Source organism: Melospiza georgiana, chromosome 23 (assembly GCF_028018845.1).
Source record: "Melospiza georgiana isolate bMelGeo1 chromosome 23, bMelGeo1.pri, whole genome shotgun sequence".
Classification (NCBI taxonomy): Eukaryota; Metazoa; Chordata; class Aves; order Passeriformes; family Passerellidae; genus Melospiza; species Melospiza georgiana.
In genome coordinates this window covers 4,664,290-4,679,615 of record NC_080452.1, presented here as the reverse complement: position 1 = coordinate 4,679,615, position 15,326 = coordinate 4,664,290, and the positions used below count along the sequence as shown (strand labels likewise).

At 47.7% G+C, this 15,326-nt stretch overlaps 1 protein-coding gene across 2 annotated transcripts in view; it reads right to left on the bottom strand.

The window, feature by feature from the left end:
• Positions 1-15,326, bottom strand: part of PPP1R12B (protein phosphatase 1 regulatory subunit 12B) — a 140,315-nt gene that overhangs the window by 37,721 nt on the left and 87,268 nt on the right. The gene's annotated exons all lie outside the window — the stretch shown is intronic.

The following is a 15,326-nucleotide window of genomic DNA, read 5'->3' as shown; positions in this document are numbered from 1 at the left end:
GCTGTACAACGAGGTAATTCAGATGCTTCAGAGGCATATTTATAGCCCCTGCACACAGGGTGATCCTTTCACACCAGTCTCAGTTTCTGGAGTTTCAAAACAGTGTAAGCGAAACTGGGCAAACTGGCTGGTGGTGCACTGGAGTGTCCCAATCCCAGCTCCAGGGCTGACAAAGCCCAGCTTAATCACCAAGGTGGAGCTACACAGCTCTCAATTGCAGTGTTTGGCTTCCCCTCCCATCCAGTCCCAAATAAACCACTCTCCCATCCCTCCACAGTCACGTTTCTGCTGAGGAGGGGCAGGAAAGCTCCAAAATCAACATTTTGGTACAGAACTCACAGCCCAAATCCAAAATACACCCTGAGCCATTCCACACTAATTATTTAGTGACCCAGTGTAGATCTCACCCAGACTGATTAATACAGCTTGGTGGACAGTAACTCAATTTAGAGAGAGGGGGAGGCTTGATTAGCCAGGACACAGAGAGCAGCAAGAGATGCAATATGGCAAAACACACCAGGTTTCAGCATTATTCCAACAAATGCCTGATTTAGGGGTTTCTTCCTGCTGGTTTGTACAGTTTACTTTCAAGTAGTCCCCAGTGGAATTATGAAACATGACTCTCCTTCACAGTGCTGCTATTCCTCACAGCCTCAGCTCTGTCGTGTTCAAGGTCATTGTTTAGATCTGACTGTTCCTGTCTGTTCAGGAGATTCCTCAGTCAGTACCAGGCTGGTCCATGCTTCAGCTGTGCTGCTGTATACTTTATAAGGAATATTTATACAACTTTCAGAGAGACATGCACAAAAATCATCTTCCATGAGCATTTCCACAACCACTGCACACAATCCCCCGAGGCTGTCTGAATGCTGAGCTCATGCTCTGGCCTATTTCTGGACAAAATCAACTTAAAGTTTCTTCTCACCTTAGACTATAGCAGCACAACTATACTACAGCATTGTGTCTTTGCTATATTCAAAGGAAAGAGTGTTTTCCCATAGTTAGAGTTTGGCCTTGGCTATGATCACTCTTCATACACCTTCACCCAAAAATTGGTCAGGTTCTTCCCCAGAGGGTGCTGGCACTGCCCAGGCTCCCCAGGGAATGGGCACAGCCCTGAGGCTGCCAGAGCTCCAGGAGAGTTTGGGCAGCGCTGCCAGGGATGCCCAGGGTGGGATTGCTGGGGGGTCTGTGCAGGGCAGGGGTTGGGCTGGATGGTCTCTGTGGGTTCCTTCCAGCTCAGCAGATTCTGTTACTTCCTTTTCCATTCAGATGTGTGTCCTCTCCCTTCCTCTGGTGATGATGCCTGTGTTTGTACTCCATTTTTAAAATTACTTAGACAGGAGAATTCATATGCAGCAAAATGATGTAGCAGAAATAGGATGAAACCCTGAGCTGAATATTTGAGAGGAAAATACACACCCTCTTTTTATCTGTGTTGAAAATCTTCACCTACAGAACATGATGCTGGTAAAACAAATGTCAGCAGTGCTGCAACATTCCAACCTGCAGCAGACAAAAATGGGAAACAAATCTGGGAGTTGAAGCCAGAGCTGCAGTGATGCTCAGGGATGATGCAAGCCCACATCACATTCCCTGAGTGCAGAGGAGGAGAAGCCCTCTTGGGAGAGCAGAACTCTAACACAACTTGAAGAATGAGAGTAGTTGGTATTTTTGGAACAAATGATCCCAAAACTATCTTCTGAAAGTCCTAGCTGTCATTTTTCACACCAGGCTTACCATGTACCTCACTGAATTCCTTCCCATCCAGCTGAGCTCTTTCATCTGCAGCCAAACCTCCTCTATCTCCAGGTGCAGGCACATCCCAGGGAGCACAGTGGTGTCTCCAGCTACACAGGGCTCAGCTGGGGCAGAAAACACAAACTGGGCCCACACAGCACCAGCACATTCTCAGCACTGTGGCCTTCCCCCAGGGCCTCCCTGCCTACATCTGCTAAACTAACCACAGCCAGGGATCCCCAGCACACAACCCTGTGATCACTGAGCAGGGGGAAGGTCTCTGGCACCATCTTGTCCTTGGCCAATCAGGGCTAATCTGGGAACCACTGGGCACTCTGGGTACCATTGGGCACTCTGGGAACCACTGAGCTCCTCTGGGTACCACTGGGCACTCTGGGAACCACTGGGCTCCTCTGGGTACCATTGGGCACTCTGGGTACCTCTGGGCACTCCTAGGCACCATTCCCAGCAGGCCCCTTGGACCCTGATCTGCAGGCAGGGAGGATTCAGTCTCTTCCTTCCCAGCTGGCCTCAGGGCTAGCAGCAGGTTAATGGGTCCTGAGCCTTTGAGGCTGGGCTCTCACAGCCCCTGCTGTAACCCCCTCCTGTGATAAAAGAACATGGGGCAGCACAGCTCCCTGTGAGCTACAACCCAGCTGGAGGGGCAGAACAGGGAGAGGAGGGCAGCAGGCTTCATGTTTTCCTTTGAACCTGTCACAGAATCACTGAGGCTGGAAAAGATCTTTGAGTCCAACCATTCCCCCTCCACTGCCATGTTTACCACTAAACCATGCCCCCAAGAGCCACATCCACACATATTTTGAACATTTCCAGGAATGCTGATTCTACCATTGCCCTTGGCAGTCTGTGCCAGGGCCTGACCACCCCTTCAGGGAAGAAATTTTCACCAGTTTTCAACCTGAATCTTCTCTGGCACAACTTGATGCCGTTCCCTCTCCTCCCGTTCCTGTTCCCTGGGAGCAGAGCCTGACCCCCACCTGGCTGCCCCTCCTGTCAGGAGTTGTGCAGAGCCAGAAGGTTCCCCTGAGCCTCCTTTCCTTCAGCCCCTTCCCAGCCCATCCCTGAGCGCACTTTGCTCACTCTTCTTTGAGAAGCAGAGACCCTCCATAATTGCTTCATGCCACTCCTGACACTTCTGATACCTGCTGGCACCTCCTTCTACAGAGTTCAGCTGTTTGCTCTTCAAGTAAACAAATCTTCCCAATCCTCCCCTTCTGGGTTTCCCACTGCAGGAGCAGAATGTGCTGTTTGTCTTTGGAGTCATGTGCTGGTCCAGGGAATCACTGAAATTTGTGATTTTATGCAGTACCTAAATCAACTGTAACACTGCATTTATTCTCATGCCACTTCTCTGGAAAAATGGAACAAAATAATCTGGCAGTTGTTTCCAAGAGTCAGGCTACAAAGTCATTATATGTCCAGAAAATAATGTTTCTAGGTATAAAGCAGTTTTGTAAAATATCCAGAAAGAAAAAAGAGAACCTTGGAATGGTTTGGGTGGGAAAGGACCTTAAAGCTCATCTTGTTCCAAGCCCTGACATGGTCGGGGTCACCTTCCACCAGATTGCTCCAGCTTGGCCTTGAACACTTCCAGGGATGAGGCAGCCACAGCTTCTCTGGGCAATCTGTGCAGGAAACTCAGTTTAAACATAAAAAACCACTTACCATCGAACTACCCTCATGGGTGCTAGAGAACAGAGTCAGAATTTGATTTTCTACTGCTTTTCTATCACTGGAGTGGCCCACAAAACTGAAATCCATAGTGCCACAATCCTGCACCTCCCCTTTGCAACAGTGGGCAAAGATGGATGATCCTGTGATTGGCATCATCTCAGGATGTCCTATATTGGTGCTTCCTTCAGCCCAAACCAGCAGCCATCCTTTGTGTCCCCCTTGTCCCCACCTCTGTCCTGGAACAGGAACCTCCTCCCCTTACACCCAGAGCAGAGCAAGAGCTGGAATATGCCAAGGACGAGCCATGACCAGCCCGAGGGTGGCTCCAACAGCCAGGAACAGCTCTGGTTTAGCACTCAGGGCTGCACAGCCAGAGAAGGGGTTACACCCAGGGGGCCACTGCACCAGGGAACCAGTCACTGCTCTTTCCATATGGGATCTTGTAGTAAAATGTCCCTATCCTATCCCTATCCTATCCTATCCTACCCTACCCTACCCTACCCTACCCTATCCTATCCTATCCTATCCTATCCTATCCTATCCTATCCTATCCTATCCTATCCTATCCTATCCTATCCTATCCTATCCTATCCTATCCTATCCTATCCTAATCCTATTTTATCCTATCCTATCCTATCCTATCCTATCCTATCCTATCCTATCCTATCCTATCCTATCCTATCCTATCCTATCCTATCCTATGCTAATCCTATCCTATCCTAATTCTATCCCATCCCATCCCATCCCATCCCATTCCATCCCATCCCATCCCATCCCAAACATTGGGAAAGGAGCTCATTGGAAGGAAAAGGTTGAGCCTTGTTAAGCCTCCTGCTCTCACCTCTTCATTCACTGCACCCATCCCATTCTGTGCAAAGAAATTCTGGAGAGAAACTGCCCATTCTGGTGCATAATGAGTGAATTTGGAATTGGCAGCACAGTCACTTGTCCCAGGGGATGGGACCAAAAGCCAATCTTCAAAAGTGACCACAGAACCCAGAAAATCACAGTGTTGTTAAGTGTGGAAAATATCACAAGTCTTCTCACCTATTCTGTGTTCTGGGTGGTGTTTGTGGGTTTTTCCTGACAAGGATTTTCTGCTTTGGTTATTGAGATACTTACAGAGCAGGAGAAGGACTGCACTCCAGCTCAGGGGTTGATGGCACTGGTTGGTTGGTTGGTTGGTTGGTTGGTTGGTTGGTTGGTTGGTTGGTTGGTTGTTTTCTGTGTTTAATTGGTCTTTCTAACCTAAAAAATGTAACTCAGCTCCACTCTTCCCCTCTGCATTGCTTATTAACAGTCATGTTCTCGTGACACTGGGGAACCTGAGCAGGTAATTTTGACCAAGTATGTATTTGAACAGTGAGAGAACTAAAACTGGCTCCAAAATACAGATTTGTATTCCTGGGGTATAGTCATGGGCAGCTGAGGAGCTGCTGGATTATAGAAATTAATGTGCTATACAGCAAGTATAGCCAAGGAACTGTGTGTACAGAAGAGCCAAGGAACTGTCTGTATACAGATGTATAAACACACATATATGAATTCCTTTAGCACTAACAAGGCCAACACATATCACCTTTAAAATAAGTTATTAAAACATGACTCGTACTCTAGTCTACAATTTGTACTTCTGGGCATTTGATTTAGCTTATTTAATGGAACTTTGTATCTCAAGATTTAATAATTCAAATTATAACATTATTATTATTACTACTGCTACTGCTACACAACAACTGTACATGATATATAAACCCTACTGTAAATAAATGACTTTTAAATCAACCTCAAGCTTCACCAGGGTCAAATAGAGCTTGCAGGGTTTATTTAGCACTGCAGAAGCAGTCAGGGTTATGCTGGGCTGGGCTGCAGGACTGGAGCAAAGCAACATGGTCAGGCAGAAGCTGCTCTGTAAATGGGATGTGCAGGCTCTGCTGGAGTTTTCCATAAATGGAATCTGAACTGGAGGAGGGAACGCTTCCATCTGCAGGGCCCAGGCCAGGGCTCCCAGGAGCACATCTGCCAGGGTGCCACGCAGATAGGGAGAGGAAGGAAAGGGTCTTCCTCTCCTCCAGGCACACACAGCAGCTGAGAGTCTGTAACTGCATCTACAGCATCATTCTTCTCCCACTTTTTATTCCCATCTCAAAATTTATCACAAAAAAGCTGGAAGCACCATGCATTAGGCAGACCTGGATTAGCACTGAGCAGCACATGCAGATCATTTAGTGGGGGCTGAGAATAGCACATTTTAAATGTAAAATTTCAGGTTTTTTATTTTTCCTTTCTTATAAATACAGGCAATGAAGAGCAAGGGTGAAGACAGTTCAAAAAGCAGCATTCTCAGCAGGGAAACATCACTTTAGCACCTGCAAGTGCCCCATTCTGCCTGCAGGAGAAACATCTTCCAGCAGTTCTATGGAGCAAAGTTGAGTTTTTGGAAGAAAAGGTGTCTCAGACACTCAAATCCAGCAGGCAGAGCAGGATGAGAAGCTGGGCTGTTCACTGACCCCTCTGGGGACATCCCTAACTGCAGAGGGGAGAACTGGATCTAAAGCAAAGGCTGCAGAGAGGGAGATGTTTCACTGTCTTGAGTTCATCATCATTTGAAGATAATGCTCAGGACAAGCCCAGTAAACCAATCTACATCTGCACTTTTACAGCAAAGGCAAGGGAACCTGAGACAGGGCCTGGAGGGGGCAGACAAACCCACAGTTCGAGAGTATCAAAGGCAGAAATGCTTCTGAGAGAGCCCACAGAATGTTCATGTTCCCCCTCTGAATGTGTCATTAAACTGTATTTCAGAGAATCCCAGAATATCCTGAGTCAGAAGTGACCCACAGGGACCATCCAGTCCAGCCCCTGCCCTGCACAGACCCCCCAGCAATCCCACCCTGGGCATCCCTGGCAGCGCTGCCCAAACACTCCTGGAGCTCTGGCAGCCTCAGGGCTGTGCCCATTCCCTGGGGAGCCTGGGCAGTGCCAGCACCTTCTGGGGGAAGAGCCTTTCCTGAGATCCAGCCTGACCCTGCCCTGGCACAGGCTGATGGTGAGAGGTTACAGAAATGGGTGGCCACAGTGGCAATAACCAGAAACAACAAACCAGCACCACAAAGGGCTGAAGGGGACAGATGTGTCAGATTGGCAAAATAGAAATGTTTCTAAGATCACAGACAGGATTTCATTCAGGCTGTAAATGTAGCCATGGGCACAACCCTGAGGCAACCCCAGCACTGCCCATTGTCATGTCATAATCTTGGCCAGGTCTGTACACCTGAGATTGGCCTGGTGGCTATGGAGAGGTTGCTTCATGTCCACACAAAACCTGGCTCTTTCCTGAACTCAGTATTGTGCTTCGTTCAAAAAAAGCATCACAATAAAATCAGAGAATCACAGGATCAAAACCAATGAGCCCAACTGTTCCCCCACCACTGCCATGTTTACCACTAAACCATGTCCCAAGTGCTATACCCACATGTTTTGTGAACACTCCCAGGGATGGTCACTCCACCACTGCCCTGGGCAGCTGTGCCAGGGCCTGACCAGACCTTTCAGGAAGAAATTTTTCCTAATAACCAACCTGAATTTCCCCTGTCTCAACTTGAGGCCATTCCCTCTTGTCCTGTTTCGTGGGAGCAGAGCCCAACTCCCCCTGGCTGCCCCTCCTGTCAGGAGTTGTGCAGAGCCAGAAGGGCCCCCTGAGCCTCCTTTTCTCCAGGCTGAGCCCCTCCAGCTCCCTCAGCTGCTCCTCATCAGAACTGTGCTCCAGACTCACCTCCAGCTCTGCTGCCCTTCTCTGGACAGGCTTCAGCAAACCCAGGGAGATGCTGTCCACTCACAAGTCCAGTTTGAGCACTGCTCATGCAAAAAATCAATTGATTTCATCCAGTTCCAACCATTAAAGGATAAAGTAGTGCTGGAACATATTATTTCCCAGGGGAAGCTGTCTGGCAGTTGCACTCAGCAAGTGTTTCCTGACAGGTTCCCTCTACCCACCCAGGTTTCTTACAAGGAGGAACACAAGAATTTGCACAGCTATGAACAGGCCATGCCAGAGAAGCTGAGAAAGCAAACAGCAGTACAAGAACCAGATGGAAACAGCTATTTCAAGCTAAGGGACTTTCCAAAATATGACATAGAGAAATAAAAATCTCAGGGCCCTCACAATAGTCATGATGCATTCTGCTCTTTATCTGCATTGATCAGATTCTCTGTACCCATGGCTGTAAAACCTGTCTGCCAGCTCAGCTGTGGAAGTGAGTGGCTGGCACACAACAATGTCCCAGTGCCACTGGCCAGGCAAATCTGTAACTTCAGCACACTGTCACCTAACTGTGCTTCAGCCCATTTCTGACCAGCCCTCAGCAGCAGCACACTGTGGTGCAGAGGGTCATGTCCTCTGCCAAGGATGAAATCTAAGATCAATGAAAAGTTAACAAATATGATAAAACAGCCACTCAAACCCAGCCAGCACTGGGTACCTGGTAGGTACCTACTACAGAATCACAATGGCCTGGGAAGGGACCTTTGCAGGGACCTCAAAGCCCATCCTGTTCCACTCCTGCCATGGCAGGGTCACCTCCCACTATTCCACAAGCCCCAATGTCCAGCCTGGCCTTGGGCACTGCCAGGGATCCAGGGGCAGCCACAGCTGCTCTGGGCACCCTGTGCCAGGGGCTCCCCACCCTCACAGGGGAGAATTTCTTACAAGACCTGATCTAAACCTCTCCTCTGACAGTGGGAAGCTGTTTCACCTTGTCCTGTCACCACATGCTCTTGTAAAAAGTCTTTCTCCATCTTTCTTTTGGTTCCCTAAAATGAGCAATGAGGTGTAAATTAACCAGAGCAGGTGGGAAATTCCTGCCAGAAGAAGTTTTGCAGCTTAAGGATTCAACAACTTGACACACCAAACAATGGAGCAGCTTATGCCACATAATGTTACTTTTCATGGGGGAAGTCCATATCCAAGAGCACAAAACTAACAATGACTTTCCAAACATGGGGGTTTTTTCTGAAGAGAGGCATGTGAGAGAATATAAACTCTGAACAAAAAGTGACCTTTTAGAGACACAAGGGACAAACCACATCACCACTTATATCACAGCAACATACCATTTGTCCTACAGTGGTTGTTTCCAAATGATATATTATTGCCAAAGAATTTGACTCCAATTTTCCAAACAAATTTAGATTAATCCTTAGTTCTGTGCTAGCCATGAGGCAATACAGCTTCTGCTTTTTGTTCCTTCTGGACATGTCTGGGAGATAAATAATTGACTACATAAATGTGTGATGGCACCAGCCTGCAGGAGATGGCACCAGGATGGCAGGAGATGAGGACAACCAGCTTCTGGCTTTGCCAGAGAGAAACATCCACAGAATGGTGGAGTCACAGAATGGTTTGGGTTGGAAGGGACCTTAAAGCTCATCTCATCCCACCCCTTGCCATGAGCAGGGACATCTTTCATTGACCAGGTTGTTCCAAGCCCTGTCCAGCCTTGGAGACTTTCAGGGATGGGGCAGCCACAGCTGCTCTGGGCACCCTGTGCCAGGGCCTGCCCACTGTCACAGCCATTAATTCCTTCCCAATATCCCATCTAACCCTGCCCTCTGGCAGTGGAGAGCCATTTCCCCTTGTCCAAAGTCCCTCTGCAGCTCTCCTGGAGCCCCTTTAGGCCCTGGAAGGGGCTCTGAGCTCTTCCTGGAGCCTCTCCAGGTGAACACCCCCAGCTCTCCCGGCCTGGCTCCAGAGCAGGGGGGCTCCAGCCTTCAGAGCAGCTCCATGGGCTCCTCTGGACTCATTCCAGCAGTTCCACATCCCTCCTTTGCTGAGACCCCAGAACTGGATGCAGATTCTCACACTGGGGAAAAGGACCAGATAGCAGAGCCTGGGCATGGCACATCCCAGTTCCATGTGCTGTGATATGGGGTCTCCTCAAGCCAGGTCCTATGAGCCCTCGGAGATCTATGTCACACCTGAGAGAGCTCAGCCACCTCAGATGGCACAAAATCAGCAGGATGGCTTCTGTGTTGGAAGTGTTGGAAACAGCAAAGTTTTAATAAAAGGCAAAATAACAAAGCTCTTTACAGAGAAAAACTGAGCCAGGACAAGAGGTTCTTGCTCCTGGTAAAACACCCCACAAAAGCAATTAGTTTATTTTTCTAGTAAATTGTTTAGGCAGAACTTTTTGGCTCCTGTCCAGTTGGCTATCCTTAAGGTGGCTATCCTTGAGGTGAAGCCCCCGAGGTCCTATGAGGTGTCTTTTTACCTAATTGAGGAGAGAAACTTCTGGGCTTTTCTCCCTTTTTAGGAGACAAAGGATAATTTGGTCACTCTGTAAACAGGGGGTACATTCCTACAGTGCTGCAGCCCCCCCACTGTCCCCAATCCCCTTCTCCAGGGCAGACCCTGTGTCACCACGACACAGCCCACCCAGATATCCACTGCTCCAGGCAGGAATTTTAATTCAGCAGATCAGATTTTTTGGAGGATGACTTCAATCATGTCAGGAGAGACATCCTCCCCCAGCCCAGTGGATGACTGACACTGAGGGGGGATCATCAGCTCCCAGAGGGGCTCAGAACCTGCTCCAAGCAGCTCAGCAGTCACAGACTCCTTTCCATAGCTCTGAACATGTCACAAAGAGACAGATTTTGACAGTTTCCCACAAAAAGTGGTGGGATGCTCTGTTACATGTATAAGCACAACCACACACTGTTAACCTATAAAAAGTCAAAAATTACAAACAGACATAAAACAATGGTGAGATTTATTCTGTCTCTGGGATATGGGGCAGGAGCAATGCTGCTCCTCAGGCTGGTGATTCTGGGGTAACATTCACCCTGGAGTGAGCACTCCCATCTCCTGCAGTGGCTCTGCTGTGTGCACACAGCACTGGAGAGAAGCACACACGTGTCATGGATCCTGTTATCACCCTGTCCATCACACTGCTCCCAGCTCCTTCTGGGAAGAAAGCAGGAGAATCCCAGGACCCTGTGCAACAGCTGCCATGGGTGCAAAGGAAAAGGAGCCTGGGCTGAGCTGGGATCAGCTGAACTGACTGCCCAGGCCTCCCAGCAATGCCAGCAGCAGCCAAGGGAGCTGTGGGTGGCTGCTGCAGGGCCAACCCCAGCCCCATGGCTGCAGGGGAATGACTTACCAACAACTGAGAAGGATCAATCACCTCAGACTGCACCACAAGGCTGACAGCAATCTTCTAACAAGATGCTACAGCATAAAGTTACCTTAAATAGTTATGAGTTTGTGACCTTGGGAATCACTCCTGGAGGACTGGCTGTTTTGCTTCATCTTCCCAGGACTCACAGATTGGCTTTGAGCTGGTTTTGTGTTACCCATCCCCATCCTCATCACTGCTTCACATTACGCCTTCCTAATTCAGCAACTTGGTGAGTTAGAGGAATTCACCTGAAGGCATTTAGCTGTAACCCTGTAGTCACATAACCCACTTGGGTCACTTGGCTTTAGGCACAAACAGTGTTTTCCCAGAGCTGTAAACTGGTGCTCAGAGCCAGGCTGAGGAGTGAAGTGCTGTACCAGCACAGAGAGCAGCCACCCAGGCTGGTGCCCTTCTCCACATACTGAGGTTAAGAAAAACCAACACAAGCACACCAGGCTGGAGACTCACAAGGCAAATCCTCTGTGCAGATGTGAAGCATTGTTGTAGGAATATTTGCAGAGTGAATTTTAATTTCTGTGCTGTCTGCCCCCTTCACCTCCCAGAGCACCCAGGGCACTCTGAACACACTGAGGACGTTCTTCACCACGTCCAACTCCATGGCAAAGCCTCAGCTCCTGCTCCTTCCTGCAGCACTTTGCTGCTATTTCATATTGCTATACATATTAAAGATCTTTCCTTGCAGCATACACAGCCCATTAGAGCAATTTGTTTATAAACAGGACTAAACAGAGCCAATCTCTGCCAGCCTTATGTTACACAGAATTAAATGCTCTCCAATTTAACTACATGATGCAAGTGACGCATAGTGCCATCTACGTGCCCTTGGACAGGAGCCAGATGGTTTCCTTCCCACATCACACCACATCTCTTCTAGAAATAAACATTCAAGGGTAAAACCAGGGGAAAATACTCATATCCTTCATCCCCAGAAGGGACCCCGGGCCTGCAGCAATGAAGCAGAGGATGAGCACCACCATACAGCACTGTCTGGATTGAAAGGGTTTTAGTTTCTTATCAGCTGGCCAGAAGTTCACCTATTTTGCTCCTTTACTGGTCAACTTTCCCTCGTATCCCAGCGAAACAGCTCAGCTCCTGCAGACATACCTTACCATATTAGGCAATGTGAGCCCTGAAAGTGGAGGACTCTGAGCCTTCCTTGGCTCCCAAACACAGTGAACAGGCACAGGGATGGCTGCATGGCACTGGGAAAGGGGCAGCAGTGACTGGGACTCCCAGTACACCCAGTCTGGCTACCACAGCACATTCACAAAGCACTTAACAAAAGCTATTCCTGATCTTCTAGTTATTCATCACATCCATCTTTCACAGAAAGGCAAACAGCATGGTGACAAAAGCTGAACCGAAGCCTCTGTGGAAGGATAAAATGGAACTAAAAGCAAAAATACAGGTGAAAAATAGGGCACGCCGAAATCAGGACTCCCAGGTCATAGCTCTGAATCAGCAATAACATTAAGACATTGAGTTTGTATAACGAATTTTCCAGTTCATTGGTCCTCCCTTAGAACTTGTGGAATTAAGCTTGGAAATTCAGCCGTTCTAAGACAGAAATTTAATTTATATTGGTATCCAGTTGCATCTGGTGATTTGATGGTACCAGTACGAGTAGGCAGAACACTTATTTACAAACCAGAGTGAGCCTGGTTCATTCCATAAATCAAAGCACAGGGAGACAGGAATGGAGCCTATTTAATCCACTTACTGCAATTGTAATTCACAATCAAACGTTTCAGTGCTATTCCTCCATAAAACTTAATTCCATTAGTGTGTCTGGGGTTTATACTGGGCTATACAGACTGTCCTGAAGGCAGTTCATGACAACAGACATTTTGTTTGATACTTTTACTGCTCAGAAATTGTTATTTTACGAACACAACACTCAGTGTCTTGCTCTGAATTTAAAGTTTTCCTTTGACAAACTCTCCTGTGGGTGAGGCACATCTGTAATGCTCCAGCAGAGAACTGCAAGGAGAAACAATCCTTTAAATGATTATAAACATTTTCTCTTTGTTCTCTATGCTCTGTCATTTAAAATATACTTAATGTTTATAATTGTTCCTGCTGTGCAAGAGCCATGGCAGAGGTTCCCCAGAGCAGCTGTGGCTGCCCCTGGATCCCTGGAAGTGCCCAAGGCCAGGCTGAACTGGGCCTGGAGCCCCCTGGGGTAGTGGGGGTGTCCCTGCCATGGCAGGGGTGGGACTGGATGGGCTCTAAGGTCCCTTCCAATCCAAACCAGTCTGTAATGGATTCCATTATTTTAAGTCAGGGCCAAGTCAAAGCCAGCAGAGTCAGGGATAAAGAAAACCTGCTCTGAAATGGAACACCGGAACATTCTCTTTATTCTTCATCACCATCATCCTCCTGCTGCATCCCAGACGAGCCCATTGATCCCTGCCCACACTGGCTCTGCTGCATTTGGCCTCACCAAGGAACTCCCACTGGCATTCTGCAGTCAGTGGCTTGAGGGAACAGGGAAGGTTTCCCAGCTCCAGCCTCCCCCCAGCTCAGTCTGGGTACAACATGAGCTTTTGACTCTCCCAATTTTTATTTTCTGAGAAACAGAGACAAGACTGTGGCCAAGCTTCTCCCTCACCTCTGTTTTGAGCTCAGGTCTCCCCAGACCACACAAAAACTCCTTCCTCTGCAGCTCCTTCCCACTGGAATCATGGAAAAACTTCTCCTAAAGCTGCTTCCCCAGAGGCTTTTTCCAGCTGAAGTCCTTGTACCCTTGAACATTTATTCCACAATAAAACTTTGTCTGCTCTTCCAACTTTCCACAGTGCATCCAGGCAGTCTGTGTCCCAAGGAGGGAGCTGGGGTGGGAGCAGAACACATGGAGGACACTGACACATCCCACTATGAGACCTCTCAGTTGCTAAAGCTCAGCCAAAGTGTCTGGGCTGGTTTCCCACTCTGGTGCTCATGAGCTCAGCCAAAATAATTCATCCACTTCTGAGAATTAGAACAACATGTATTTGCTCCTTTATTTTCTTCCCAAAACTGCCTTTACCTTTTCTGTGTTAGTCTCCTGCACTGCAGAGCAGGAGGAAGGATTTCAAGCAAGTTCTTTTTTCGGCTTCCATGAAAATCATCTTGCTATCAGCCAAGATATAAATACTGGAGGAAAAATGCAACTGTTCCCACAAAATCAGATTCTTTGGGGTTCTGATACTAAAATGGGATACTCCAGACTTCAAGTTCACAACCTGGTGACATTTGGCACCTGCCATTCCAGAACTATAGTTACTGAAGAATTAAGGATTATTAACTGTACTTTCTTATTGGCACTAGAACTGAAACCAGAGAGCTGTTCCATGATTCCTGCCAAAGTGATGGCCAGTTAGGACAGAAATCTCTGATTTGGATCTCAAATAAACCAGGGAAGACTGACCAAGTGACATGATGCTGGAGGCATGCATTCAAGAAAATAAACTGGGAACTGGATAAAAAGAAGAGGACTGGGAAAATGGGAAAACCAGCTCTAGCAGAGTAGGAGGAGAGTCTGACCCAGGTTTAAGATATGTTGGGTGCATAAGAAACCATGGTACTGGTGCCATGAAGCACCTGCACAAAGGGGATGATGGAACTGAAAGGAAGTTCCTCTGCTTTTAGATGGATGCCACAAGAAAATCACATGAAGTGTTAGGCAAAAGGAATCCTTGCTGTTAATTGCGGAAAACCAGCATTATTCATTGTAAGAGACTGGGTGACCTTGACTATTTGGGCAGCTGGGTTCTCCTGAAGTGCAGCTTGTCCATTTACATGAGCAGTGAGGACTGTGCTCAATAAAATCCTCAGCAGTTTTAGAACTAGACTCCAGGAAGCCTCCAAACCTGCAGCCTCAGCTACTCTTTTGTCTTAATTTAGGTAATCTGGGACAACTTCTCAGAAGAACAAGACATTCCCAGCAAGTCCCAAACATGCCTGCTGGAAACAAGGTGTCCCTATTATGATTATTACTTTTACACATTACAAAACTCCCCTCCTTCAGTCTTACTGTGAGGCAGCAGAAATGTCAAAACAATTTTAATGACGATAAATGGCCGAGTCTTTGCTGCAGGGTTCAGTGAGGATTTCAGGAAGCTCTGCACTGTGATGAGCAGAAACTCCTGTGGGAAGAGTTGGCCTCCTTGAAGCAGGTGATGCTTCTGTGAGCAGGAATACCTCACATTTCAAGTGGAGTAAAGTGCAAAGTAAGCACTGGGATAGCAAGGGCTGGCATGGAAAGATAAGCACATGCTAAACACCATCCCAGCACCACGTGAGGCTCTGGCCCCAGCAAGGCTTGCCGTGACTTTGCCGCATTCTGACTGAATATTGCAAGAATGAAAACAAAAACACAGTCTGAAGAGTGTTATTGCCAAATTTCAGCAAAGAACCAGTTAATTCCAACTAAATGATGCTTCAAGCACTCTACTGCATTGCAAAGTACAGGGAAAAGCTCCTCCATATTCAACATTTCCCAGCAAAAATGGAACATCCCACAAGCAGGCTGACCCCTAGGCAACCTTACATTTGCTACTTCTCCCAGGTCTTCCACACTGCACTTTAATAGCTTGGAAATGTATTTAGCTTTGACATTGTCAGAGTCAGTCATGTTGTCAGGCTCAAATGTGTTTCAGACAAAGACAAACAAAACCAAAGGAAACCAAGGCAATTTGGAAAGACTCAGTA